This window comes from Nicotiana tomentosiformis, chromosome 8 (genome assembly GCF_000390325.3).
Source record: "Nicotiana tomentosiformis chromosome 8, ASM39032v3, whole genome shotgun sequence".
NCBI lineage: Eukaryota > Viridiplantae > Streptophyta > Magnoliopsida > Solanales > Solanaceae > Nicotiana > Nicotiana tomentosiformis.
In genome coordinates this window covers 47,209,117-47,233,237 of record NC_090819.1, presented here as the reverse complement: position 1 = coordinate 47,233,237, position 24,121 = coordinate 47,209,117, and the positions used below count along the sequence as shown (strand labels likewise).

The 24,121-nt window shown below is 39.6% G+C and overlaps 1 non-coding gene across 1 annotated transcript; it reads right to left on the bottom strand.

Annotated features, from left to right (window-relative positions):
- Positions 1-7,839: 7,839 nt before the first annotated feature.
- LOC117279027 (small nucleolar RNA R71) lies at positions 7,840-7,946 on the bottom strand. Its single transcript, XR_004509420.1, has one exon. It is a non-coding gene; the product is annotated as a small nucleolar RNA R71 (small nucleolar RNA).
- Positions 7,947-24,121: the final 16,175 nt, after the last annotated feature.

Here is a 24,121-nt window from a genome sequence, read left to right as displayed (position 1 = left end):
TTTAAATGTGAATATTCCCATAAACAAGATTCAAGTGTTGGAAAAAATACTACACACTTACATATTCAATACAAAGCAAGGAAATGAATAAATGAACATAAATGGGTAAGAAATTCTCAACCAAAATCTTCAAATCTTCAAGACCAAAGTGTGTGTGCAAGAACCCTAGCTCCAAAACTTGTGTTCTCTAGTCAAGGGACTGAAAAATAAGCCAAAGATGTCTTACAAATGAGCTAGGTCATGTATTAAATGGTTTAGGGATACAAAACGTAAAATGTCAAAACTGCACAGATTTTTGCCCAGTTGAGTGAATCGTGTTTGCGAAAAGAGGCCTGCGATCACGAAGAGTAATGTTGGAAAGCACTTCGATCGCAAACCAGAACCCGCATTCGCGTAGGGCACTTGACAACCACTGATCAACTTTCTTCATCGCGTTCACAGAATTTGCCCTACGTTCGCGATGTATATTTTCCTGGCCTTCCGTGATCGCATGTCAATATTCACGATCGCGAAGAGCATTATCTAGCAACAGTCATTTTTTCTCATTTTAACACATTTTGCCTTGGTTTCTTCCGTATCTTCTCTAAATCACTTGATACCTAAAATATGCCAATAAACCTCAATAAATGCTTTAGTTTCTCAACAAAATCATACAAAATCCTAAGTATCAAGAAGTGATAAGTTGGTAAAATACCAACTTATCACTAGGTGGCAATGCAAGCTTGTAGGCCACCTCACCAATCCTCTCAAAGATCTCAAAAGGTTTGATATACCTAGGGCTCAACTTGCCCTTCTTCCCGAACCTCATCACACCTTTCATGTGTGAATGCCGGAGCAAGACTCGCTCTTCAAACATGAATGCAACATCACGAACCTTCCAGTCCGCATAACTCTTCTGCCTAGATTGGGCTATATAAAGCCGATGCTGGATCGACTTGACCTTCTCCAAGGCATCTCGAACCAAATCGGTGCCCAATAACTTAGCCTCTCCCGGCTCAAACCAACCAACTGGGGAATGACACCGTCTCCCATATAGGGCCTTATAAGGAGCCATCTAAATACTCGATTGGTAGCTGTTGTTACAGGCAAACTCCACAATTGGCAAGAACTGATCCCAACAACCCCCGAAATCCATAACACATGCATGAGGCATATCCTCCAATATCTGAATGGTGCGCTCAGACTATCCATCTGTCTATGAGTGAAATACTGTGTTCAACTCAATTTGTGTGCCCAACTCACGCTGCACAGTCCTCCAAAAATGCGATGTGAACTACATGCCCTGATCAGAGATGATAGATACCGGCATGCTATGAAGTCGAACAATCTCGCGGATATAGATCTGAGCCAGCTGCTCTGAAGTATATGTAGTCACTACCAGAATGAAATGAGCCAACTTGGTCAACCTGTCCACAATCACCCATACCGCGTCAAATTTCTTCTGAATCTGTGGGAGCCCAACCACGAAGTCCATGGTAACACTCTCCCATTTCCACTTGGGAATCTCAAGTCTCTGAAGCAAACCACCTGGCCGCCGATGCTCTTACTTCACCTGCTGACAATTTAGGCACCGAGCTACATACTTCATTGTTTCTTCATTCTCCTACACTAATAGTGCTGCCTCAAATCATGATATATCATAGCGGCACCCAGATTGTCATGCCCCGACCTCGAGGGGAACGCGACCGGCACTCAACAGAGTAACCCCGGTCGAGCGAGCCTGCACGGTGCCGTCTACCCAACTCACCCACAAATAAAGAGAAGAGTACATTTCATTAATTAGTTAGTAAGAAGTCATGTGAACAACACCATTTCATTTCCATTAGTTACGCCCTTAGCAAATGTTCAAAACAGTACATTGTACATTCATAGTTAAAGTGAAACAAATGATACAATTACAACATTTTTAGTTTTAACTTTCCCAAAAATAGATACAACCCACACTATGTCTACAGAGCGTCTAACAGGAACAAAAGAGTGCTATGACAGTGCCGGCAACAAGGCACCGACAATACCTCAAAACGCTATGTACAAAGGATAGAAGACACAGGACTTCGAAATGAAGTGGGGCTCACCAAATCAGTTGAGGAGAGGGTGTGCTGCTATCACTGATCAATACCACCTGCTATGGAACCACCTGCATCCATTAAAGATGCAGCGCCCCCGGAAAAAAGGATGTTAGTACATACTGAATAGTACTAGTATGTAAAACTAAACACCCTCTCAATAGAACGAGCAATACTAAACGGAGAATAAAACATGATATCAATAATAGACTCAAACGGTATCAAAGTGTCAAATTAGGGGAAACGTAAATTTCAAGTAGGTTTTGATAATTTGAGTTAGGAGATCTTTAGCATCGGTACACCACCGTGTTTTAGCACGGATTCCAATCTCAGCCCGACCGGCTAAGCTGTCTCACACCGAGACGTACACTCACAATACCACCATGTACGCGGCATGGCGTCCGATCAGCTAAGCCATCTCACCACAATGCCGTGTGGATCGACATCACATCATATCTCGCTAGCAATAATCTTTATCCCATTTAATGGGAAAACATCTCAACACACCAATCTCATCCCATATAAGGGGAAACAGTCTCATCACATTATCACGGGGATTTACCCGTCACTCACTCCTACACCGACACGTGTAGTTTCGGGGTTAGGTTGTTCCGACCTACCCTTCCTCGGTGGCTAAAAGATACTCCCAAGGCATTTATTATTAAAAGTATTTACAACTCAATTCATGTTTTTTTACCTGACATTCATTTTGTTGGCATTATTGGCCATAACGCAATATCATTCTTGGCACATTGGCTGTACACATAATTCAAGCTCACTATTCCATTTTCAATCATTATCATGGATAATCAACAACAAGGCTTTTTAATTTAAGACTTTAAATACATACTTGAGAAAATTAGGATCTTAGGTACATACGATCGCTTATACAATTTGATGTTATCACTTTCATTTGGACTTGACTTGAAGTCACAACATTTTGATACATACTCGTTTGAACATATTTGATAATGGATAATTTAATAAGAACATTCCGGAACACATTTGAACATATTCATATATATACATCATCCGACGCCAAACTTATTCAGAAAAGTCAATACATAATGGATACTTCGGGACTTACAAGATCATCGTGGGAATTCAATTCTAAGAGAGAAGTTTAGCCAACATACCTTACCTCGAGCTTTTTAATTTATTATAATGTTCCGGAGATCCTAGCCACTTCGATCTATTTAGAGATATTGCAAAATTGAACACAAATTATGAAGGAGTTCATAATTCTACCTCACTTGAGCATTTTACCAAACAGTAGGCGTGCATTAAGGTTTTAAGGTCCTTCTATGGTGGATTCTTTCACCCCACTACCCAAAGTTAACCTAAAAGAGCTCAATAATCTCCCTACTACCCTAGATTGTACATGTATGTAAAATAAACAACTCCCACACCCAAGAATTGATTTACTAATTACCCATTTTTAGTTAAATTCCGAAAATAAGGGTTAGGGTGTAGAATCTTACCTTTTGGTTGACATGGCAAGGAACTTGTAGTGACCATACCGAGTCATAAAGGTAGTCTTCGGAATATCCGGATCGGAATCTTTAGCTGATGATACCCTAACCACAAATCAATCTTTGAGAAAACTCTGGCACCCTGTAGCTGATCAAATAGGTCATCAATGCGTGGCAATGTATACATGTTATTCACTATAACCTTGTTCAACCATCAATAATCAATACACATGCGCATATAACCATACTTTTTCTTCACAAGTAATACCGGAGCACCCCAATGAAACCCTTACCCAGCAACTCTTGCAACTGCTTCTTTAACTCCTTAAACTTTGCTGGGGCCATACGATATGGTGGAATAGAAATGGGCTGAGTGCTCGGCAACAAGTCAATACCAAAATCAAAATCCCTATTGGGCAGCATGCCCGGAAGATCTGCTGGAATCACATCTGGGAAGCCTCTCACTACCGGAACTGACTCAATGGTAGGAGTATCAGCACCGACATCTCTCACAAATGCTAGATAAGCAATGCACCCCTTCTCAACCAACCACTTAGCCTTTTGAAATGACACAAACCTGCTAGGAACATAACCAATGCATCCCTCCTCTATAACTGTGGCAAACCTGGCATAGCTAATGTCACAGTCTTGGCATGACAATCAAGAATAGCATGACAGGGCGACATCCAGTCCATGCCTAAGATAACATCAATGTATACCATACTAAGTAACAATAGATCAACTTTGGTCTTAAAACCACCGATAACAACTAAACACGACCGATACACACGGTCCGCAATAATAGAATCTCAAATAAGTATGGACACATAAATAGGAGAACTTAAAGAATGATGAGATATATTAAAATATGGAGCAAAGTAAGATGGCACATATGAATAAGTGGATCCCGGATCAAATAAGACTGATGTATCTCTATGACAAATCGGAACCATACCCATAATAACTATGTCTGAAGAAACTGTCTCCATCCTACCTGAAAAAGCAAAGAATCTAGCATGGCCTCCCCCTCTAGGGTGACCACTACCTGCTTGTCCCCCACCCCTAGCTGGATGTGTAGATGGAGTGGCAACTGGGGCAGCAACCATGGCTTGAGAAGTCTGTGGACCTGACTGAATCCGTGGAGCCTGAGTAGTCTGAGGAGGTGCACCCCTCCTGAGTCTGGGACAGTCTCTAACCATGTGACGGATATCACCACATTCAAGTCAAGCTCTCGGTGGGTGTGGCTGCTGGGACTCGTTCGGGCCTGGTCGATTGGACTGACCACTGAAGGCACCCGGTGCAGGAAGTGTACTAGAAAGTGGCTGAGCAAAGTGTTCAACCTGAGATCTCAGAATAACCGGAGCATCACTAGAAGCTGGAAGTGCTGAGTGAACTGGACGACTCTTATAGCCTCCACCATGACTGGTTGTACCTGCAGCGTGGCTACCACTAAATCCTCCAGTACCTCGAGGCCTTTTGGCCTCCATGTCCTCTCTCTCACGACCCCGCATACCCTCCAACCTCCATGCAATCTTTACCAGCTGCTAATATGGGGTATCTTCCTCCAAATATTGAGCCATTCTAAATCTAATACCATAGTTGAGTCCCTCGATAAACCAAAGAACTCGCTCTCTGACGATAGAAACAAAGGTAGGTGCATGCCTAGACAAATTACTGAATCGGACAGCATACTCTAACACTGTCATAGTACCTTGGTGCAGCTGCTCAAACTCTGCGTGCCATGCATCCCTAAGGGTTTGAGGAATATAATCTCTCATGAATATCTCTAAAAACTAAGTCCTTGGAAGTGCAGCTGCATCGGATGGGCTACCCTCCTCATACACCCTCCACCACTGATATGCTGCTCCTGACAACTACAAAGTGGTGAAAGCAACCCCGCTCGTCTCCACAATACCCATGGTGTGGAGATTACAGTGGCACTCCTCTAGAAAACCATGTGCATCATCTGAAGCCAAACCATTAAAAGTAAGAAGGTAATACTTCTTAAACCTCTAAAGTCTAAGTTTCTCCTCCTCAGATGTTGCTGCCGTAATGATGGTAAGAAACAAGTGTTTTAGCCATAGTATTGCACTATAATTATTGCATTTTATTTGTGTTTGAGCTTAAATGATAGTGAATTATACTTATTACGTGTTTTATGCCTTGTAGGAAATGATTCTGAGCTATTTAGGTAATTTGGAGCAAAATAGAACAAGTTGGAGCTTTGAAGTCTGAGTAGAAGCCCAAGAAATTAGGCCGGGATCAGGTTCTGGGGTCGACGACCAAGTTTGGATATCACAAATTGAACAGATGAATTTACTCTGAGAAAAAGCCACTACTGGGCCGCATGGGGCACTGCGAGGCGCGGCGCGACAATGCAAAAGTAGTCTGACAAGAAAAATGCGAGCTCTCTAGATTTCCTAACTAGCGCGCCGCACGGCACGACGCGGCTGTGCAAAATTTGTAGAGTGATCTCCAAGTTTGGCTAGGAAAGGGTAGTTTACTGGGATTGTTTCTAAATGGTATAAATACACCAAAAATACGGTTTTGAAGGGACTTTTGAGCTACGAAAGATTGGAGAACCAATCAAGGCAAGAAGATTCAAGAATTCATCAGTAATACAACCTGCAATCGGTGCAATATAGGAGTTTGTATCGAGATCATTAGCTTTGATGTTTTCTTTGTTCTTAAACTTATTTGAGATGTATTACTCCATTGTTATGAAGTAATTTCCATTAGGGTGTTTATCAAATATGGTGTTTCGATAACGTGATTAGGGATTCGATTCTTGATAATTGTTAGAATTAATTGATTGAGCTTTAATTTGTATTATGAGTTATTTATTGTTTTGCTTAATCGAAAAAGGAGTTTGATATTGAATTTCGTCATATCTTATGCTCTAGTTTAAATACGTGATTCAAATAGGTAATCAAAAGAGCCTCTTGAATTATTAATCGAACTAGAAAATAGGGAAATATTCGCGAGAAGTTACCCTTTAGATCATAACCATCATTTGATTATTGTTATTGTTCACCATGCTTCAATTGGATTAATTACTGAATTAACGTTTAATCGAAAGAGGAACATTAACTTCAAGTTCAACATAATTATTGGTTGAATTCCTGAGAATCAACCGTATTATAGAGTGAATTAACTCAAGAATTGGATCCCGAGTCAATTATCTTTAACCGATCTAGTCAAATACCCTTATCCATCTCATTGATATTTCTTTGTTGCTCATCTTATGTCTTTTGTGATCAATTGTTATTTACTTAATTTTTAGTAGTTCACCGTTGTAAAAGTTATCAAATCAAGTGTTAATTTTTCTGTATAGTAATCAACTGGAGATTATTCGAATACTATTTAAATCCAATCCATGTGGAGACGATAATAAGTCTATACTATCTTTGACTAGCGCGTAATAATTTTGTATTATGTTTTGCGCTCTTCAAATTTTGGCGACGTTGCCAGGGATTGGCAATCAATTGTGTTTGAAATAGTTTGTAGTGCTAATTCATGAATATTTCTTTTATTTTTATTTTATTTTTCTCTTTTCTACATTTGGTGTTCTTTGACTATGCACAGGTTACAGGTTCAAAGTGGTGCATGAATAGAATTTCTGCGAAGGAAGTGCCACCATACGAGCCAGAAATTAAAAAATAACTGCGACAGCTGAGGAAGGGAAGAAATCTCACTAAGACATTAGAAAAGGTTGGGCAACCTCAACCAAAGAAGATATAGCTAGAAACGGTGATTATAATGTAGATTTGGCTGCGAGAGAAGCAGCCCAATGATGAGAACAAGCTGCACAGGATGCTGAAGAAGCAGCTATTGGAGATGCACAGATTATCTACGAAGTAGAGAGGGGTCGTAGAATTGCTCAAAATCAACCCTTAGGTGCAGACCAATTCGAAAATATAGCTCCCATGCCCGGGAGACCACTTGGCGATTATGTTAGATCGGTCTACAATCAAGGATTATCAAGTGTGAGACCACCTCCAATTGCAGCAAACAATTCCGAGTTAAAGCAAGGGTTGCTTCAAACCCTTCAGAATTGATGTGTCTTGAGAGGGAAGCCAAACGAAGATCCAAACACACATCTAATGGACTTCAAGGAGATTATGAACACCTTTCAGTACAATGGTGTGTCACAAGATGCAATGTATTTAAGGGCATTCCCCTTTTCCTTTACATATGATGCAAGGTAGTGGCTTCGAGGCTTGCCCACAGGTTCGATTAGAACAAGGGAGGAGATGACCAGAAAATTCCTTGATAAATAATTCTCCTCAGTTAAAACGGGCAAGTTTAGAAGTGAAATCCATAACTTCTGCCAGAAACATACTGAAACTATTTTTGAAGCATGGGTGAGGTTTAAGGAGATTGTTAGAAAGTGTAAACATAGTGGAATTGAACTCTGGATGCAACTCCAGGACTTTTGGGAAGGATTGACACTGGCCTCATGTAGAACATTAAGCAATGCAGCTGGAGGCCCATTGATGAAGAAGACTCCAGAGGTGATAGTTACAATTCTTGATGAGTTATCTGAAGATGTAAATCAATGGCCCTCTGAGAGTGCATAAAGAAGAAGATCAACTGGTGTTCGCCAGGTTGATGCTAACACATCTGTGCAGGTACAACTTGATGCTATGGACAAAGAGATAAGGAAGCTGACCTTAGCCTAGATACAAAGTGAGCCTCACGCAGCTTGTGATATATGTGGAAGAAGAGACCCTACTCATGAGTGCCAAGACTCAATTGAGGAAGTAAATACTGTGGGAAACTACAATTTCAATGCAATGGGTCAGAGGCACCCCGATTTTTCGTGGAGTTCACCTGGAGGTACTGTGAATGTTTGGCAACAAAATAACTCTAGACCGTAGGGACAAGAAGCTCCAACATTCCAAAATCAGCAGAGGCAGCAATTTTAGCCTCAACAACCCATTCAGCATGGTATAGAGGATCTAATGAAGGCTTTCATTATCAAAACATATGAGAGGCTGGACACTCAAGGAGCAGCTATCAAAGATTTGGGCACTGGTTTGCGAAACCTAGAGAGTTAAGTGGGACAGATTACAACAATATTATCTGAGAGGGTTCCAGCATTCTCCCCGCTGATACTAAAAAGAATCTCAAAGAAATAGTGAATGATGTGACATTGAGGAGTGGGCAAATGTTGAAGGATCCCACCCCAATCCAAAAGGATGTGATTAATTGCAAAAGAAAGTGGGGCGCAGCTCAAAAGTAATGATAACAAAAAGAAGAAAGGCCCGATGAAAAATGAGACCAAGAAGAAGAAAGAAAAAGCAAAAATGGAGGAACATGAGGAGAGAAAACCTATTCCTACTTTACCTTTCCCTCAAAAGCTATGTAGAGAAACGTTGGACAAGCAGTTTGAGAAATTTTTAGATGTGCTGATACAGGTTCACAAAGGTTCTCTCACAAATGCCTGCTTATGCCAAATTCTTGAAGGAGATCCTTACAAAGAAAAGGAAAATAGAGGAGACCTCAGTGTTCAAGCTCACAGAGCATTGTAGTGCGATCTTACAAAACAAACTCTGTTGGAACTATCCAGGGAGTTTTACTATACCTTGCTCTGTTGGAACTATTTATTTTGATAAATCATTATGTGATTCTGGTGCCTCAATTAATTTAATGTCTCTATCTATTATAGGAAACTGGAGAAGGAGATTGGAGAGATAAGGTTGGTGCCAAAATCTTTGCAGTTGGCGGACCAAACGACTTTAATACCCGAAGGAATAGTGGAAGATGTGTTAATTCGGGAGGATAAGTTTGTATTTCCTGTGGATTTTATAGTGGTGAATATGGGGGAGAACAAAGAGGTCCCCCTCATCCTGGGAAGACCATTCTTAGCGACGGGTAGAGATATATTGATATAAACCAGAGGAAACACGTTCTTAGAGTGGGTGAGGAGACGGTGACTTTTTATATGAATGTAGCAAATGGGGCACAAAAAGGAAATCAGCTGTGAGTGTTGAGTGGAAAGTGAAGAGCTCGAAAGAGAAGGCTGCATTGAGTGAGAAAGATAAGTGTGGTGTGTACCCCAAAAAGGTCGAGAAGAAGCTGTCTGCCTGGATGTACGCATTAGTTCGAAGGCGAGAAATGGAGCCCGACTTCGACTCAAACCCCGACTAGATGTTCATGGAAGTTTCCTTTACCTTATGCTTTTTAATTGTGTGTCACGGGGACATGCCACAACTTAAAGTATGGGGGTTGGGGATACGTTTATGTATTTATGTATATTAGTTTTAGTTTTTTGTTTGGTAGTTGTAGTAGTTACAGATAGAAAAAAATTAGAAAAAAACCATAAAAGTTTGAATAATTTTTGATTTTTCCCAACGATGGATATCATTCGACAGGTTTCTTGAGGGATTAAAGTCGAAAGAAAAATAATAAAAATATTTTCTTTTGATAGGTAGAGTAATAATTTCCCCTTGATTTTTCTTTATTCCGCGGTTTTTTTCCAAGGTTTTTACTTGTACAGGGTGTAGTTAGTTTCCTTTTTTATAGGAGTAAAGAATTTTCACGACCGAATTTTCCCTCCGTTTGGGTATCGTGATGGCACCTAGTCTTAGGGACTAGGTAAGCCTAACGCTAATTGAAACAACAACATTATCTAAATAACATCCAACAATTTGAAATAGAAATCTCTTAAAATTTACAATTTCCAAAACCGGTAGTACAAGTCATAAGCTCTACAGAGTGTTTGCTAGAAAACTTCTAAATACAACTGTCCAGAAATAAGAATAAACAGTGCAAAACGAAAACTTGAAGGTGACTACGAAGCCTACGAACGCAGGAGCAGGTTTACCGTGAGTCTCCACAGCAACGACCCGCACAGCTACTATCGAACAAATACATGGATCTGCACAAAAATGTGCAGAAGTGTAGAATGTGCACACCACAGCGGTGCCCAGTAAGTATCAAGACTAACCTCGGTGGAGTAGTGACGAGGAACAGTCAAGATACCCACTGGTCTAATAAACTGAACAAGTATAAGCATATGAACAGCAGAAATATGATATCTACATAAGGACTATGCAATATGGCTCACAATACAGTAATGGCAATAAGAAAGGAAACATCAAGTATCAGCGGAATACCATAAAAATGTCACAGAAAAGTGAATGGAACACAACCTAAATCTGAAGTCACAGATACAGCAAGGACAAGTAATAACTCAGCAACTTCAACTGCTTTTACATCAGGTTTTAGTCATCCAACTCCACGAGGTACCGAACCTCGAACAATTCACAACTCATGGGTCTCAATACCTGAACTCTAACACTTGGAATCCTGTGCCCTCATTACAATTCATAACCGCATTGACGACTCACGTGCCAATAGAGACATTCTCACATAGCAAGTAAACAAGGGTGAGCATCTATGCTCAACAATATCAAGAAAACCTCTTATCCGATAATAGTGCTTAACTACGTGTATGCTTGTGCAAGTGTCCTAACATAGTCCATACCAGCAAATAAGCATAAGGAAAAAAAGAACGGACTACATGTAGAATACTTCCTCACAACTTTCACAAGATAAAGCTCACATAGGTAAGTGTACCACTACACAAATATCAACAACAGAATGCCCCCAGGCTATCACAACATCATCACAAATTAATCCCTCACACAGCCCACCTTGTATCGCCACGTGTGCAATAATAAGATAAGTGCCCACCTTGTCTCGCCACACGTGCATAGCAATATTCCCACCTTGTCTCGCCACATGTGCAACCCACATATATATATATCCCGACTTGTCACGCCGCATGTGTAAATATCAATAGTAACAATAGCACGGCTAAAACCCCGTGCAACCCCATAACAACAACCGCACGGCAGAAACCTCGTGCATCACAATAACAACAACCGCACGGCAGAAACCTCGTGCATCACAATAACCACAACCGCACGGCAGAAACCTCGTGCATCACCACAATAGGTACAACAGAAACAATGACAATAATACAAAGTACGACAAGTAAATCAACTCAAAACTTTAAATCACAAAGAAACGGTAGAACCAATTCATAAGGAATAACCACAGTAAAGGATGTTAGACGTAAAGAGAACAGCTTAACAAGGGAAAAGCTAATATGTAGCAATGATCCCACAATATACCTTTCAACAATAGGGAAGCTAACACGAGTCAAATAATCCCAAATAAAACAAGTCGACTAAGATGTAGGATATCTAACTTCTTTTAAGGTTGAGAAATTACGAAGGATATTCAACAATTCAATTAAGGATAAGCAGCGGAAAGATAATCATAACCTCAATTAAGACTGAACAATTATAGGATGAGATAATAATAATTCCAATTATAGGTAAGCAGTTATGAAAAGATAGCATGACAATAGAAGAGGTAAAATCTTCAGTTAAGTCAAATAAGAGTCAAATAGGCAATAAGAGTGAATCCTGAAGAAATTAATTCAAATTAAAGCATGTAGAGGTGAAACTAGTAAATAGGAACTTAATCATATCAAGAACAACTTCATACTCAGTGAATATAAGGACCTAAGAACCCTAAAAGGCCAACTTTCCACAAATAAGTCCGAGTACGCACTCGTCACCTCGCGTACATGGACTACAATCAACATAGAAGACTCAAATCCTAAGGGGAAATCCCCCACACAAGGTTAGGCAAGATACTTACCTCAAGAAGACAAACCGATACTCAAAAATGAACTTCTCGGGTGAAATGACCTCCGGACGGCTCAAATCTAATCAAAATAACTTCAAAGCACAATAAAACACATAAGAAACTATTCCGGATCATAAAGCTTCAATTTTTATCAGAATCTAAAAATCGGTCCAAAAGTCGACCTCCGGGCCTGCACCTCGGAACCTGACAAATTTTACAAAACCCGAACACCCATTCCGATATGAGTCCAACCATACAAAAATTATCAAATTCCAATATCATTTCGTCCCTCAAATCATGATTTTTCATTTTGGAAATTTTCTTCAAAAACTACCATTTTCCTCAACTCAAAACATAAATAAAATGATAAAATAAAAGATAAAATCATAGAATATATAAACTAGATGAGGAACACTTACCCAATCGAATTGCTTGAAAAACCCACCAAGAATCGCTCAAAACCGAGCTCTACAAGTCAAAATATGGTGAAAATGGCCTATCCCTCGATTTGGAAAACTTATATTCTACCCAGATGACTATACATCGTGATCGGGAAGAAGAGAATTGAGGCTGCCAAGAAAGACCCTTCGTGATCGCGAGTGGAGGGACGCGAACACGATCAACAATGGGCAGGAGCTTACGCGAACGCGGGGCAAATAATGCGAACACGAAGAAGAAATATCCAACAGCCCCCAGCTCCTAATTTCTACTACGCGGAAGCGAGGGAACAAATGCGAACGCGAAGTAGAAGAAAGCATACCTTCACGATCGCGTGAGGTACAATGCGAACACGATGAATAAAAAAAATGGGCAGACCAATAGAACACTACGCGATCACGACTGGAGCTATGCGATCGCGAAATAGAGCACCAGACACCAGTAACCAGCAATCCAAAAATAGAAGAAATTGGCCCGAAGCCAATCCGAAACACACCCAAGGCCCCCGGACCCCGTCTAAACACACAAACAAGTTCCATAACCTAACACAGACTCGCTCGAGGTCTCAAATCACAGCGAACAACGCCAAAAATACAAATCGCACCACGTATCGAACTTATGAACTTCCAAAACTCCCAACTTCTAAAACTCATGCCGAAACCTATCAAACCAACCCGAAATGACGTCAAATTTTGAAGGCAAGTCCCAAATAACATAACAGAGCAGTTCCAACTCTCGGTATAGCATTCCGACCCTGATATAAAAAATTCCACTTCCGGTCAAAATCTCAAAAAAATTAACTTTTGCCATTTCAAGCCTAAAACAGCTACATACCTCAAATTCACAGTCCGAACACGCTCCTAAGTCCAAAATCACCCAACGGAGCTAACAGAACCAACAGAACTCCATTCCGGAGTCGTCTTCACATAGTTTTGACTACGTTCAAAATCCTAAGACTTAAGCTTCTATTTTAGGGACTAAGTATCCCAAATCACTCTTAATCATCCGGTAACTGAACTCGACCATGCACGCAAGTCAATACACATAATACAAAGCTGCTCAGGACCTTATGCCGCTGATCGGGACTTAAATTCTCAAAACGACCGACCGGTAAGTGCAATAATAAGGTAAGTGCCCGCCTTGTCTCGCCACATGTGCATAACAATGTTACCACATTGTCTCGCTAAATGCGCAACCCACACAAATATATATCCCGCCTTGTCACGCCGCATGTGCAAATTTTAATAGTAACAATAGCACGGCAGAAACCTCGTGCAACCGCATAACAACAACTGCATGGCAGAAACCTCGTGCATCACATTAACCACAACCGCACGGCAGAAACCTCGTGCATCACAATAACAACAACCGCACGGCAGAAATCTCGTGCATCACCACAACAAGTACAACAACAACAATGATAATAATACAAAGTACGACAAGTAAATCAACTCAAGAACTTTAAATAAAAAAGAAATGCTACAACCAATTCACAAGGAATAACCACATTAAAGGATGTTAGGCGTAAATAGAACAGCTCAACAAGGGAAAAGCTAATATGTAGCAACGATCCCACAATATACCTTTCAACAACAGGGAAGCTAACACGAGTCAAATAATCCCAAATAAAACAAGTCGACTAAGATGTAAGATATCTAACTTCTCTTAAGGTTGAGAAATTACGAAGGATATTCAACAATTCAATTAAGGATAAGCAGCAGAAAGATAATCATAACCTCAATTAAGACTCAACAATTAAAAGATGAGATAACAATAATTCCAATTAAAGATAAGCAGTTATGATAAGATAGCATGACAATAGAAGAGGTAAAATCTTTACTTACATCAAATAAGAGTCAAATACGCAATAAGAGTGAATCTCGAAGCAATTAAATCAAATTAAAGCATGTAGAGGTGAAACTAGTAAATAGGAACTTAATCATATTAAGAACAACTTCATACTCACTGAATATAAGGACCTAAGAACCCTAAAAGGCCAACTTTCCACAAATAATTCTGAGTACACACTCGTCACCTCGCGTACATGGACTACAATCAACATAGAAGACTCAAATCCTAAGAGGAAATCCCCCAGACAAAGTTAGGCAAGATACTTACCTCAAGAAGACAAACCGATACTCAAAAATGAACTTCTCGGGTGAAATGACCTCCGGACGGCTCAAATATAATCAAAATAGCTTCAAAGCACAATAAAACTCATAAGAAACTATTCCGGATCATAAAGCTTCAATTTTTATCAAAATCTAAAAATCGGTCCAAAAGTCGACCTCCGAGCCTTCACCTCGGAACCCGACAAATTTTACAAAACACGAACACCCATTCCTATATGAGTCCAACCATACAAAAATTATCAAATTCTGATACCATTTCGTCCCTTAAATCATGATTTTTCATTTTGGAAATTTTCTTCAAAAACTACCATTTTCCTCAACTCAAAACATAAGTTAAATGATAAAAATAAAGATAAAATTATGGAATATATAAAATTCTAGATGAGGAACACTTACCCAATCGAATAGCTTGAAAAACCCACAAAGAATCGCTCAAAACCGAGCTCCACAAGTCAAAATATGGTGAACATTTGCCTAACCCTCGATTTGGTAAAACATATATTCTGCCCAGACGACTATGCATCGCGATCACAGAGAAGAGAATTGAGGCTGCCAAGAAAGACCCTTCGCGATCACGAGTGAAGGGACGCAAATGCGATGAACAATGGGCAGTAGCTTATGCGAACCTGGGGCAAATGATGCGAACGCAAAGAATAAATAGCCAACAGCCCCCAGCTCCTAGTTTCTACTGCGTGAATGCGAGGGAACAGATGCAAACGTGAAGTAGAAGAAAGCAGATTTTCGCGATTGTGTAAGGTACAATGTGAATGCGATGAAGAAAAAAATGGGGAGATCATTAGAACACTACGCGATCGCGACTGGAGCTACGTGATCGCGAAAGAGAGCACCAGACACCAGAAACCAGCAGTCCAAAAATAGAAGAAATTGGCCTGAGGCCCATCCGAAACACACACGAGGCCCCCGGGACCCTGTGTAAACACACAAACAAGTTCTATAACCTAACACAGACTCGCTCGAGGTCTCAAATCACATCGAACAATGCCAAAAATACAAATCGCACCACAAATCGAACTTATGAACTTCCAAAACTTCCAACTTCTAAAACTCGTGCCGAAACCTATCAAACGAACCCAGAATGACGTCAAATTTTGCAGCCAAGTCCCAAATAACAAAACAGAGCTGTTTCCAACTCTCGGAATTGCATTCCGCCCCCGATATCAAAAATTCCACTTCCGGTCAAAATCTCTAAAAAATTAACTTTTGCCATTTCAAGCCTAAATCAGCTACAGACCTCAAATTCATAGTCCATACATGCCCCTAAGTCCAAAATCATGCAACGGAGCTAACAGAACTGACGAAACTCTATTTCGGAGTCATCTTCACACAGTTTCGACTACGGTCAAAATTCTAAGACTTAAGCTTTCGTTTTAGGGACTAAGTGTCCCAAATCACTCTGAAACATCTGGTAACTGAACTCGACCATGAACACAAGTCAATACACATAATACGAAGTTGTTCAGGGCCTTATTTTGTTGATCGGGACTTAAATTCTCAAAATGACCGGCCAGGTCGTTACAAGAATCTTGAGTCATAGTGCTAATTTGAAGCAATTTCCCTAGACTGCATATGCATTAAGAGTGGTAAGTGCCTTAGTCATGATGCCTAGGCTCAGTTCTTGGCTTTTAGATAAGTGCCTTAAATTGCTTGAACGTAACTCTACTTAACTACTTTGACTAGACCGTCGGGAAAGATCTGATCCTGAGTGAGTTAAATGCCAATATGTGAGTGAGGTTTTCGTTGATATTATGTGCATGTCAGTTGATGTCTAGAACTTGCCCTGTGTGTTTGCAAAATGAAATAGCAGTCTTGTTCAGTCTAGGAAGTGATATAAGCATTTCTTTATTTAGCCAGGTATATGCTTTTGGCCACCTAATTAATGTTTATCTTTGTTAGCCACTTTGAGTCTGTAATCCTATTTCTTTGGTAACCACAATACAAGCCTGACCCCTTTGTTTGAATTGCCTATCTGTTTGAACCGTTGACCTCTCTTGAGCACTTGAGTTTTTTATGAGCTTGTAAAAGCTAGGTGGAGGTAGGGTTGGGTTTGGAGTGGAACTATAGAAAAGGGAAAGGTGCACTGTTGAAAATATTTTATTATGAGAACCACTTGTAGGGAATTGCAAAAAGAAGAAGAGAATATTAGAATCTAGAAAAAGAAAAAATGTTGGTGTTTGTATATATTATAAAGAAAACTATTCCTTGCTTGTGGTAAATCTTGCTTTGTCTGTGCTTAAAGAAATTGGGAGCTTGATGTTAATATGATGTGAAGGTTGGGGTTTGGTTCAACATAAGTGTGAGGTTGGAATTGTTAATATATATGTATTAAAGTGCTTAGGGAGGTGTAGTCACTATATCAAAATGTATCCTGCTCGTCCCGCAGCCTACATTACAACCAATTAAAGTCCTACTTGATTCTTGACTGAATGAGCTAAATTAGTAGAGTATTACACTACGGGCAAGCATATGGTACGTATTCTGTGGCGCATGAAGTTTATGTCTAAGAGAGAGTGAATTCTTTCTATCTTGAGTCCCAATTGCTCTTGAATTTTATTGTATATGGAACTAGTCTCTATTGTTTGTGAGAGGGCACATGACTTGTGAAGGTAAGGTAAAGTCTTTGACCTCTATGTTAGAGTAAGTGCACACGTTGTGAAAATGTGCGTGGTGTTTTTGAGTCGAGTCTTGAGGTCAAGATGTTATGATAGGGTGCTTAGTTGATTTTAAACATTCTTGCATGATGTGTTAGGGATGTTGTTTAATGAAAAGGTCATCCCTAGGTGAAGTGCAGTTTGATTGCGGAGGACGAGCAATAGTCTAACTGCTGCCCTAAAGATGGTAGGCTAGAAACCAGTATTTTAGCCGTAGTATTGCACTCTAATTATTGCATTTAACGTGTGTAGGAAATGATTCTTGAGCTATTTAGGTAATTTAGAGCGAAATCGAACAAGTTGGAGTTTTGAAGTCTGAGTAAACCAAGAAATTAGGCCGTGATCACGTTCGGGCGTCGAGGAACAAGTCCGGATATCAAAAAGTGAACACATGAATTTACTCTAAGAAAAAGCCACTACCACGCCGCATGGGGCGCCACGAGGTGCGGCGCGGTAGTGCAAAAGTAGTATGACATGAAAAATGCGAGCTCTCTGGATTTCCTCACTAGCGCGCCGCATGGGGCAGCGCGGCTGTGCAAAACTATCAAAGTGATATCCATGTTCGGCTAGGAAAGAGTAGTATCATCCGGGCTTGTTTTTACACGGTATAAATACCCCAAAAACATGATTTTGAAGGGATGTTTGACCTACGAAAGCTTGGAGAACCAGCCAAGGCAAGAAGACTCAAGAATTCATCAATAATACAACCTGCAATCGGTGCAATACGGGAGTTTGCATCGAGATCATTAGCTTTGATGTTTTCTTTGTTCTTAAACTTATTTGAGATGTATTACTCCATTGTTATGGAGTAATTTCCATTAGGGTGTTGACAGATACGGTGTTTTGATAACGTTATTAGGGATTCGATTCTTGATATTTTTTAGAATTAATTGATGGAGCTTTAATTTATATTGTGAGTTATTTGTTGTTTTGCTTAATCGACGAAAGAGTTTGATATTGAATTTTGTCGTATCTTATGCTCTAGTTTAAATGTGTCATTCAAATAGGTAATCGAAAGAGCCTCTTGAATTGTTAATCTAACTAGAAAATAGGAAAATATTCGTGAGAAGTTACCCTTTAGATCATAACCATCATTTGATTGTTGCAATTATTCACCGTGCTTCAATTGGATTAATTACTGAATTAAAGTTTAATCGAAAGACGAACATTAACTTCAAGTGCAATCTGATTATCGGTTGAATTCGTGAGAATCAACCATATTATAGAGTGAATTAACTCAAGAATTTGATCCCGAATCGGTTATCTTTCACCTATCTAGTCAAATACCCTTATCCCACTCATTGATATTTCTTTGTTGCTCATTTGCTGTCTTTTTTGATCAATTGTTATTTGCTTAATTTTTAGTAGTTCACCATGGTAACAGTTATCAAATCAATTGTTAATTTTCCTGGATAGTAATCAACTGGAGATTATTCGAACAGTGTTTAAATCCAAGCCCTGTGGAGACGATAATAAATCTATACTATCTTTGACTAGCGAGCAATAATTTGGTGTTGTGTTTTGCGCTCCTTCGAAACACACACTTAAATTATGCTCGCTAATCAAATATAGTATAGCATAATATCGTATCCACAGGGATTGAATTTAAACAGTATTCTCCTAGTTTCTAGCTTGATTTCTATCCAAGATGATCAACAATTGAGATTTATATGATTTCTAACTAAAATTAACTAAGAATCTAAAGCTATTGACTAATGACAATCGAAACAAAGATAAGCAAGAAAGGTATCAATTGGAGAAAATAGGGGATAGGATAGGTGCAAGATAATTGTTTGGGATCTAACTCTAGATAATTCACTTCTAATGTTCAAGTGAGTCTCTCAAATTCACACAATTATTAGTTCAAACGTTCAACAAAACCTCCTCTCTCGGTTAAGTCTTAACCTCACAAGATGAACCAATTTAAGCACGTGAAGAATTAACGAACTCAACCAACAATATAATGAAAAGATATCACAAGTTATGCCTCTCTCGATTACATGAACTAGTGATTATAGATGCAATAATTAAATTATCCAAAAACGTTCTAATACATAAAACTAGAGTTATAATCCTCAAACAATCATCAATACACCAAATCCATCAAACCATTTAACTACTCAATAGATATGGAGTAATTCATCACAAATATAATAAACATATTGGAAAATATAAATTCAAACCAAACTCGGGTCTTGATTGAGGAAGGAATGATGAAATCATTGTGCTTTTGCTTCTCCAACTTCTCCTTGGCTTCCTTAGGGCTAAAGTATGTCAAAAGTCCAGAAAATAACAGTTTTCCATGCATTTATACCAAGTAGGGTCGGGCCCAAACGAAATCACTCTTTTTAGCCGAAATAGGAAAATTTGCAAACTTATTACTTTTCACGCGTCACACTATGCTACGCAGAGTGCGTAGCATTAGTGCAAGTTTCTCGGTCGTAAACTCTCTGAACTTAGCTTGTCTGACAGAATTTTGTACTGATGCTACGCACTATGGCTCGCATTAGTGAATTTTTCTATCAGACCCAAAAATTACATGTCTTTGAACTTCTCAAATTTCTGACGCATATTTGCACTGTACCTCGCATAATACTACGAATGGTGCGTCACATTAGTGCATTTCCTCAAAGTGTTGCTTCTTCCTTGATTTTTGACGTCCAGAAGTGATCCTCGACCCCCGAACACGATCCCGGCTTATACATTAGGATTTTACTCAAACTTCAAAGCTCCAATTATTTGATTTAGCTCCACAATATCTACATAATTCGGAATCATTCCTACAAGGCATAAAATACACAATAAGTGCAAAATACTATCAATTAAAGCTCAGCACAAGTAAAGAGCAGTGAATTAGAGTGCAATAAGAGACTAAAAGACGAGAGTTGGTATAATATTATGACTGGGGTACTATTTGAATAAGAATAAAAATGCTCGGCTAACTGCTCAAATGAACAAGTGTTGTTAAGATCTCTCCTTCGCCATGATGGGTCAGAGCCGAAGAGTAGAATCTACTAAATCCTCTAGGACCTCGAGGCCTCTTGGACTCCCTATCCTGATCCCGAATATGCTCTAACCTCCTGGCAATCTCCATAACTTGTTGAAATGGATCTCTAACTCCCATGCCATCCCAAGTCTGAGACCATAACTGAGCCCCTTGATAAATTTGTGGACTCTCTATCTAACAGTAGAAACCAAAGCAGGTGCATGATGAGATAGCTCACTGAACCTCATAGCATACTCGGACACGGTCATAGTCCTCTACCGCAACTGCTAAAACTCGGTGCGCCACACATCCCTAAGGGTCTGTGGGATGAACTACCTAAAAGCCTGCCACCATCTGTACGCCGACCCTGTTATCTGAAAAGTAGTAAGGGCAACCCCGCTCACCTTCACAATACCTATAGTGCGCAGAATACGGTGACACTGGTCTAGAAAACCCTGCGTATCCTCAGAAACTGCACCACTGAAAGTAGGAAGAAAATACTTCTTGAACTTCTCAAGTCTCTTCTGCTCCTCCTCTGATGCCACTTACCTGACCTCAAGATGAACCTTGATAATGGGTTGTACTAACATAACACTCGAAACCTGATCAATATGGGCCCGCTGCTTTGGAGTACGGGTAGAGGGAGTTTGAGCTCTTCCCCAACCTAAGAAGTAACTGGTGCGACTGGGATCAATCCCGCCTGAGCCAATGTACCAAACATGCTCAGGAAGTGCACTAAAGTCTCCTGAAGTCTAGGGCTAGTATAGGCCCCTCCGGTGCCTGCACCCCAATTAGAGCTACTGGTAGCTCATCAGCTGCTACTCTGGCAGGTGCTCTTGCTGTAGCGTGTGCCCCTCCTCGGCCCCTACTTCGGCCCTGGCCTCTCACAGCTCTAGCAGGGGGCACGAGTGCCTTCTCAGCTGATTCGGTAGTGAGTGTCCTCACCATCCGTGAAAGAATAAAATTACAAAGGCTCAAACTCCGAAATCAATAAATCTGCACGATAGGAATGAAATAAGTGGAATTTTCCTACTAGTTTTGTAGCCCCTCGAAGACAAAAAAAAACGTCTTAGTACAGATCCGCAAGACTCTAATAAAATTTCTCATAACTCGTAGAACCTTTGAACCTAGAGCTCTAATACCAACTTGTCACGACCCAAAATCCTATCTTAAGGATCGTGATGGCACCTAGTCTCTAAAATTAGGTAAGCCGATCACTTACAACAGTTAAACCAATTAAACATGACATAATGAAAACATGGTTTAATATAAATAAAGAAATAAAAGTGATACAATCCTATGCGGCAATAATCAAAACAAATTCCCCAAGACTAGGTAGTACAGAGTCAAGAACTCTACTAAATACATAGAAAACTCAAAATACAATACTATTCGGATAAAGAATTGACAGTAATAATGTAAGGAAAGGACTCCAAGGGACTGCGACGATCAAACAGCTCTACCTTGAATCCTCATGATCAAGAAGATCTTACTACTTGAATCTGCTAGCTCCAATACCTGGATCTGCACAAAAATGAACAAAAGTATAGTATGTATACCATGGTCGGTATCTAGTAAGTATCAAGACTAACCTCAATGGAGTAGTGACAAGATTCAAGTAAAGACACTCACTAATCAAATAACCTGTGCATATCAATATAAAGCTAGCGGAAAGCAAAGTCAACAAATGGCACAAAGAGAAATCATATGATAAAGCAACAAAATAATCAAAGCACAGATAAAATACAAGTGAAAACAATTAAGAAAAAATAATGACAATTCTAATCATCAAACCGTTTCGACATAGGATTTACAACAAGAGTCACCCCGAGGCACCACACCTCATAATAAAAAATCTCAAGTCACAAATCACGAATCTTAGACACATGGTACCTCGTGCCCACATTATCAATCACTCTTGCATGGCAAAGACCTAGTGCCACAACATAAGACATACCCCGTACGAAAAAGACCTTGTGCCACAATTTAAGCTGCAACCGCACTGACAACTCACGTGTTGTACGGATAACTTACGTGTCAATATCACAAATCGCCCGGCATGATCACAGGCACAATATCATAATCCACCCGGCATAGTCATGGGCTCAATATCACAATCCGCCTGGTGCAGTCACGGGCACAATATCACAATCTACCCAGCGTGGTCACGGGCTACCAGTCCAAACCACATCGCAAAGAAAGCAGATATACAAGAATACATGTACATGATCAATGAACATTAAGTTTCATACTCCTGGACTAGTATAGATGACATGTTATGGTATATGCATGTGCAAGTGTACTGTCACAGCTCGAATCATCAATTAATATTAGAGACACCGAGTAGCATATTGGGAACAACACAACAAATCATGTAATATGCATGAAACACACAAGGAAATCAAAAGTAACTACCATAATACTCCTCTTTCATCAAAAACATGCCCCCAGACCATAACATAACATCCCCATATAGCCACCCTTATCCCACTGTATTGACAATATCATAATAGCCACCCGTATTGCTTCGCCAAAATAATATATATCAATAGTCACCCATATTGCTCTGCCCCAACAATAACACAATAGTCACATGTATCACTCCATCCAAACAATAACACAATATCCACCCAAACAGTATATTAATAGCCACCCGTATCGCTCTACACAATCGCCAATAATGAAATTCCACCCTTATGTCCCGCACAACAACAACCAATCCCCGCAATATTTCCACATATGCCATAATATTGCCAAAATAATAATACCAATATCACAATAAAGCATTGCCCATGACTTCAATAGTGTATAAAAGAATTTCAACAACAATAAAATAAAACGGGAAATAAATCGACAATGAATGATATTCCATATAACAACAACTTCAATTAAAAGCATAGTTATAACCTAAGAGTCTAAATCGGTCAATTTCGATATATAAGCCCGGGTACATACTCGTCACCTCGTGTACAAATCTTTTACATAATTCAAATAATACAATTAGATCAAATCCTACGGGGTTGTTTCCCCCACAAGAAGTTAGGCAAGATACTTACCTCAAAGAAGCTAAATAAATCTACTAATAACTCCTTTTCGCGTGAATCAACCTACAAACGGCTCAAATCTATTCAAAATAACTTAATATCATAAATAAAAGCCATAGAAAACTATTCCGAATAATAAAGATTCGATCTTGAATAAGAATAAAAAAGCCAACCAAAACGTCAACCTCGGGATCTGTACCCTGAAACCCGACAAAACTCATAAATTTTGAACACTCATTCAAATACGAGTCCAACCATACCAAAATAATTTAATTCTGACCTCAAATCGGCCTTCAAATCATCAATTTATGTTTTAAAAAAGTTTTTACTAAAATTCTCAATTTCTCCAATTCAAATCATCAATCAAACACTAAAATCGAGATTGGAATCATGAAATATAACCAAATCTAAGTAAAAAATACTTACTCCAATCCAAATCATGAAAATCCCCTCCAAAATCGCCCAAAACTGAACTCTCTAACTCAAAATATGATAAAATAACAAAAGCCCTCGAAATAGAGTACTTATAAGCACTGCCAGTTATATGCATCGTGATTGCTGCATATCCCTCATGATCGCGTAGAAGAAAAGTAGCACTGCCAGCAAAAGCACTTCGCGAATGTGACTCCTGCCCCAAGAACGTGTAG